Genomic DNA, 5,861 nt, shown 5'->3' with positions numbered 1-5,861 from the left:
CCTTCCTCCTTCCCTCCTTCCTTCCTTCCCTCCCTCCCTCTTTCCTTCCCTCCCTCCCTCCCTCCTTCCCTCCTTCCCTCCCTCCCTCCTTCCCTCCCTCCCTCCTTCCTTCCTTCCCTCCCTCCCTCTTTCCTTCCCTCCTTCCCTCCCTCCTTTCATTTCTTCCTCATTCCCTCCCCCTCTCCCTCTCTCCCTTCTTTCTTTCCTTCCTGTAGTTTTTTCCTCTCTTCTTCCTTCCTTCTGGTTGGTGCTGCAGGACCAGTTGGGAATTTCCAATTAAATCTGCTATTCCTTTTTACCAATAAAGCTGGATTTACGTTTGCTTTTTTGTGAGTATCTTGGAGTCCCCAGCTGGGCCTTGCAGAAGATGTGGTGGGAACAGACTTTGTCTTAAGATAAGGGGCGGACAACTGTGTTGACTGCGTCTGGGGCTCGAAAGTTCTCCAGAAGAAGTGCTGGAGCAACCCCTGCCCGAGTCTCCGTGGCTCTGTGGCTCTGGGCTACTCCCTCCTGCTGCAGTGGGAGCCCAGCTTCTCTCCAGTCTGTGCCCAGACCTGTTGAGGGCATTGTCAGGGCCGACAGACTTCTTGAGTTTAATACGCCTGGGAACTTGCTGGGCCTCAGTGCTTGGAACAACTCGGAAGGGCTATTCTGGCTCCAAAACTTCCTGTAGGCTCAGCTGCCGCTATCCTTGGGCCTACATTGCAGCTGGACTTCTCCCTGTGCCCAGTCCTGCATACCTCTGTCTTCCTCAGTTGTCAATTTCAAGAGCACTCATTAATAAATGCTGTATACCCTACACTCAATCTCAGAGGTGGCTTCTCTGGGGACCTAGCTTGCTACAACTCCCAAGAGACTCTGGTCATTCACAGATCCACTTTGAGTTAGGAGACTTTTGGTTACAGGTAACAAAACCACCAACTCAAATCGTCCTGAACAATGAAAGGCTCAGGTAAGTAAATAGCTTAGGTGAGGGCTTTATCCAGAAATCATGTGACAGCACCAAGGACTTGGTTTCATTTATCTACTTTGTTTTCCAAGATGTTGCCCTTTTCTTAAGGTCAGTACTGCTTGTGGCCCCAATGTGCCAGCATCTCCCAGGGTTGTCCAAGTCCTCGTACATGTCCTGCTGGAGAGAGACTGGCTGTGTCCCAGAATTTTCAGCCAGTGTCTTAAGATTGGGCTGGGCACAGTGGCTCACACCTGTAATCCCAGCACTTTGGGAGGCCAAGGGGGTGGGTCACTTGAGGTCAGGAGTTCAAGACCATCCTGGCCAACATGGCAAAAGCCTGTCTCTACTAAAAATATAAAAATTAGCTGGGCATGGCGGCAGGCACCTGGAATCCCAGCTACTCAGGAGGCTGAAGCAGGATAGTCGCTTGAGCCTGGGAAGCAGAGGTTGCAGAGCTGAGATCATGCCACTGCACTCCCCCCTGGGTGACAGAGTGAGACTCCATCTCAAAAATGAAACAAAGAAAAGATGTCCAGGTGCAGTGGCTCACACCTGTAATCCCAACACTTTGGGAGGCTGAGGCAGGCAGATCATGTGAGGTTGGGAGTTTGAGACCAGCCTGGCCAACATGGAGAAAAGCAGCTCAGTCTCCACTAAAAATACAAAAAACTAACTGGGCCTGGTAGCTGGAGTGTAGTGATGAGATCTCAGTTCCCTGCAACGTCCGTGCCTCAGGTTCAAGCAATTCTCCTGCCTCAGCCTCCTGAGTAGCTGGGATTACAGGCACCCGCCACCACACCTGGCTAATTTTTGTATTTTTACTAGAGACAGGGTTTCACTATGTTGGTCAGGCTGGTCTCAAACTCCTGATCTCAGGTGAGCCACCTGCCACGGCCTCCCAAAGTGCTAGGATTACAGGTGTGAGCCACCTCACCTGGCTGGGACTGTTTCAATTAGTAAAAGAGGTACTCACGACAGCATGCCTTGTGAGGAATTCTCTCTTTCATCCTCAATAATAATGCTGCATAACAAACCACTACAAAACTCAATGGCCTTTCAAAAGAAATTTCTTCTTCTTTTTTTTTTTTGAGATGGAGTTCTGCTCTTGTTGCCCAGATTCTCCTGCCTCAGCCTCCCAAGTAGCTGGGATTACAGACATTCACCACCACACCCGGCTAATTTTGTATTTTTAGTAGAGATGGGGTTTCTCCATGTTGGTCAGGCTGGTCTCAAATTCCTGACCTCAGGTGATCCACGCACCTCGGCCTCCCAAAGTGCTGGGATTACAGGCATGAGCCACCGCCCCCAGCAGGGTTTTATGGTTACACTCAGGGTCTGCAGGACAATTGTACTTTGGCTGAACTAGACTGGGTTTGGTTGGGTGGTTCTGCTTCAGGTTGCAGGTCAGCTGGTCCTGGTTCCAGACTGTGGGTTAGGCTCAGGGGTGCTCCCTATTTTCTGGGGCCACCAGAGATGGACTTTTTTCAAGAAGAACCACTGGAGCATGAGTTATGTTAAACCACATAAGATCTCTGCTTGCACATGTGCTAGCATTTCATCCATCAAAGAAAGTCACTCCATCTTCAAAACCAGTAATTGTTGGTTGAGTTCTCGTATCACATCACTATGGGCTCCTCTTCTCTCTCTCTCTCTGTTCCTCCCTCCCTCCCTCCCTTCTTCCCTCCCTCTCTCCCTTCCTTCCTTCCCTTCCTTCCCTCCTCCCTGCTCCTTCCTTTCTTTCTCTCCTCTCTCTCTCTTTCTTTCTTTCTTTCTTTCTCTCTCTCTCTCTCTCTCTCCCCCCGCCCCTTTATTTCTTGATGAGGTTTCAGTCCTGTTGCCCAGGCTGGAGTGCAATGGCATGATCTCAGCTCACTGCAACCCTCGCCCCCTGGCTTTAAGTGATTCTCCTGCCTCAGCCTCCCAAGTAGCTGGGAGTATAGGCACACACCACCACACCTGGCCAGTTTTGTATTTTTAGTAGAGATGGGGTTTCACCATGTTGGTCAGGTTGGTTTCAAACTCCCGACCTCAGATGATCCATCCTTGGATCCACTGAGCCACTGTGCCCGGCCCCCTTTTTCACTTTCAAGGATTCTTGTGATTGCATTGGGCCCACTGGGATAATCCAAGGCAATCTCGCCTTTTGAAGGTTGCTCAACTGGGTGTGGTGCTCATACCTGTAATCCTGGCACTTTGCAAGGCCAAGGCAGGAGGGCTGGTTGAACCTAGGAGTTTGAGACCAGACCTGGCAACATAGTGAGACCTCAAAAAATATAAGATCCAGGTCAGCTTTTAGCAACTTTAATTTTATCTACAACCACAGTTCCTCTTTGCCATGTAATAACACATTCCCAGATATTCCAGGGATAGGATGTGAACATCTTTAGGAAGCTACTATTCTGCCTACTGTGGTCTGCCTTCTCTGTACTCCAAAGATTTATGTCCATCCCACATGCAAAACACATTCACCTCATCCAAAAATCTCATCTCATTACAGCATCAGCTCAAAGCAAAAAAACCTCACTTCAGTTCCATCAGATCAAAAATCCCAAATCTCATGATTTAAATTGGGCATCGCAGAGACTCTGAGAATAATTCATCCTTGGGTACAATTATTTTTTATCTGTGAATGTGTGAAACTCGAGAAACAAGTTGCCCACTCCCAAAATACAATGGTGGGTGGGCATAAAATAACAGTTATAAACTTTCCCATTTTAAAAAAGGAGAAAATGGGCCAGGCACGGTGGTTTACGCCTGTAATTCCGGCACTTTGGGAGGCTGAGGTGGGTGGATCACCCGAGGTCAGGAGTTTGAGACCAGCCTGCCTGACGTGGTGAAACCCTGTCTCTACTAAGATTACAACAATTAGCTGGGTGTGGTGGTGGGTGCCTGTAATCCCAGCTACTCGGGAGGCTGAGGCAGGAGAATCACTTGAACCTTAGCAGCAGAAATCGCAGTGAGCTGAGACTGTGCCACTGTACTCCAGCCAGCCTGGGCAACAGAGCAAGACTCTGTTTAAAAAAAAAAAAAAAATCCAACTGCTTTCAAAGCTTGGGAATAACCTCTGCATTTGTGGCTCTGCCCTCTGGTTCAAGGCCCTGTCTTCGAAGCCAGCTTTCCTTTTTGATAAGACAGTGCCTTTTGCAGCTCACTAGCTTCATCAGCCTGTCTCCTCCCTATAGAATTTTAGGAGATTGATAGCCTTCATTTTTGTCCTCTTTCTGTCCCTTTTAGGCTAAAATGGCAGTATTTTTGCTGATATAACATGCTCAACAACTTGTGAGTACTCTGTGTATGTCTTGGGAATTTCTCTGCATTAGACAAGAGGCTCTTCCAGGTATTTTCTTTAGATAATCTCGCCTCTATTTTTGGCTTCTGCTCAGATCATTAAGATAATCTGTGAGTCAGTCACATGCTTAGTTTCTTCGAAGAGCTTTGAAAAAATTGCGGTAAAATAAACTTAAAATGTATCATTGTAACCATTATAAATGTACAATTCAGTCACATTAAGTACATACACAGTGTAGCATAACCACTACCACAATCTATTTCCAGGCTGTTTTCATCATCCCAAACAGAGATTCTGTACTCATTAAATAATCGCTTCCCATTTCCTCCTCCAGCTCCCAGCCACTTGGTAACTTATTTATTTGTTTATTTTGAGACAGGGCCTTATTCCTGTCACCCAGGCTTAAATGCTGTGTCATGATCATGGCTCACTGCAGCCTCAACTTCCCAGGCTCAGGTGATCCTCCCACCTCAGTCTCATGAGTAGTTGGGATTACAGGCATGTGCCACCAGGCCCTGCTGAGTTTTTTGTAGTTTTAGTAGAGATGGGATTTTGCCATGTTCCCCAGTCTGGTCTTGAACTCTTGGGCTCAAGCGATCCACCTGACCTTGAACTCCTGACCTCAGGCGATCCACCCACCTTGGCCTCCCAAACTGCTGGGATCACAGGTGTGTGCCATCTTGCCCGGCCATGTGTGTGTTTTTAAAGTGGTCATCCTAATGGATGTGAAGTGGTATCTCACTGTGGTTTTGACTTACGTTTCCTTAATGACTAATGATGTTGAGCATCTTTTCATGGGCTTATTTCAAGCATCTTTTCAAGAGCCTTTTGTGAGGCTGAATACCCTGACCCTTTGATCTTTATGAGGTATTTGTTGTAAAAGTTTGACAGCCACAATCTCAGCATTTTATTTTGAGTATGTTTCTCTGACAGTGAATCGCTCTCTCTTTAAAGTATTTTCTTTTTCTATTTTCTTTTATTTTTTTGTGTGTGACAGAGTCTTGTTCTGTCACTCAGTCTGCAATGCAGTGGCATGATCTCAGCTCCCTGCAACTTCTGCCTTCCATGTTCAAGCGATCTTCCCACCTGAGCCTCTCAAAGTGCTGGGATTACAGATGTGAGCCACTGCGCCTGGCTTGCGCTCTCTCTCTCTCTCTCTCTCTCTCTCTCTCTGTTTTTTGAGACAGGGTCTCACTCTGTTGCCCAGGCTGGAGTGCAGGGGTGCGATCTTGGCTCACTGCAACCTCTGCCTCCCAGGTTCAGGAAATCCTCCTGCTTCAGCCTCCTGAGTAGCTGGGACTACAGGCATACGCCACCATGCCTGGATAATTTTTGTATTTTTTGTTGAGATGAGGTTTTCACCATGTTGCCCAGGCTGATCTCAAACTTCTGAGGTCAAGAGAGTCACCTGCCTCAGCTTCCCAAAGTGCTGGAATTATAGGCGTGAGCCACTTTGCCTGGCCTCAGTGAATCTCTTAAAGTTAGTGTTCTTTACCATTTGGATAATGATATCATTGAATGTTTGTATTTTTCCAGTATTCATGTTGAAACTTAACCTGCAATCCAGTATATTAAGAGGTGGGGCATTTTGGGAAGTAATTAAGTCTTGAGAACTCTGCT

The sequence above is a fragment of the Sapajus apella genome, unplaced genomic scaffold, assembly GCF_009761245.1.
Source record: "Sapajus apella isolate SASKATOON/1434 unplaced genomic scaffold, GSC_monkey_1.0 scaffold33, whole genome shotgun sequence".
NCBI lineage: Eukaryota > Metazoa > Chordata > Mammalia > Primates > Cebidae > Sapajus > Sapajus apella.
Note: the sequence above shows the minus strand (reverse complement) of the source record.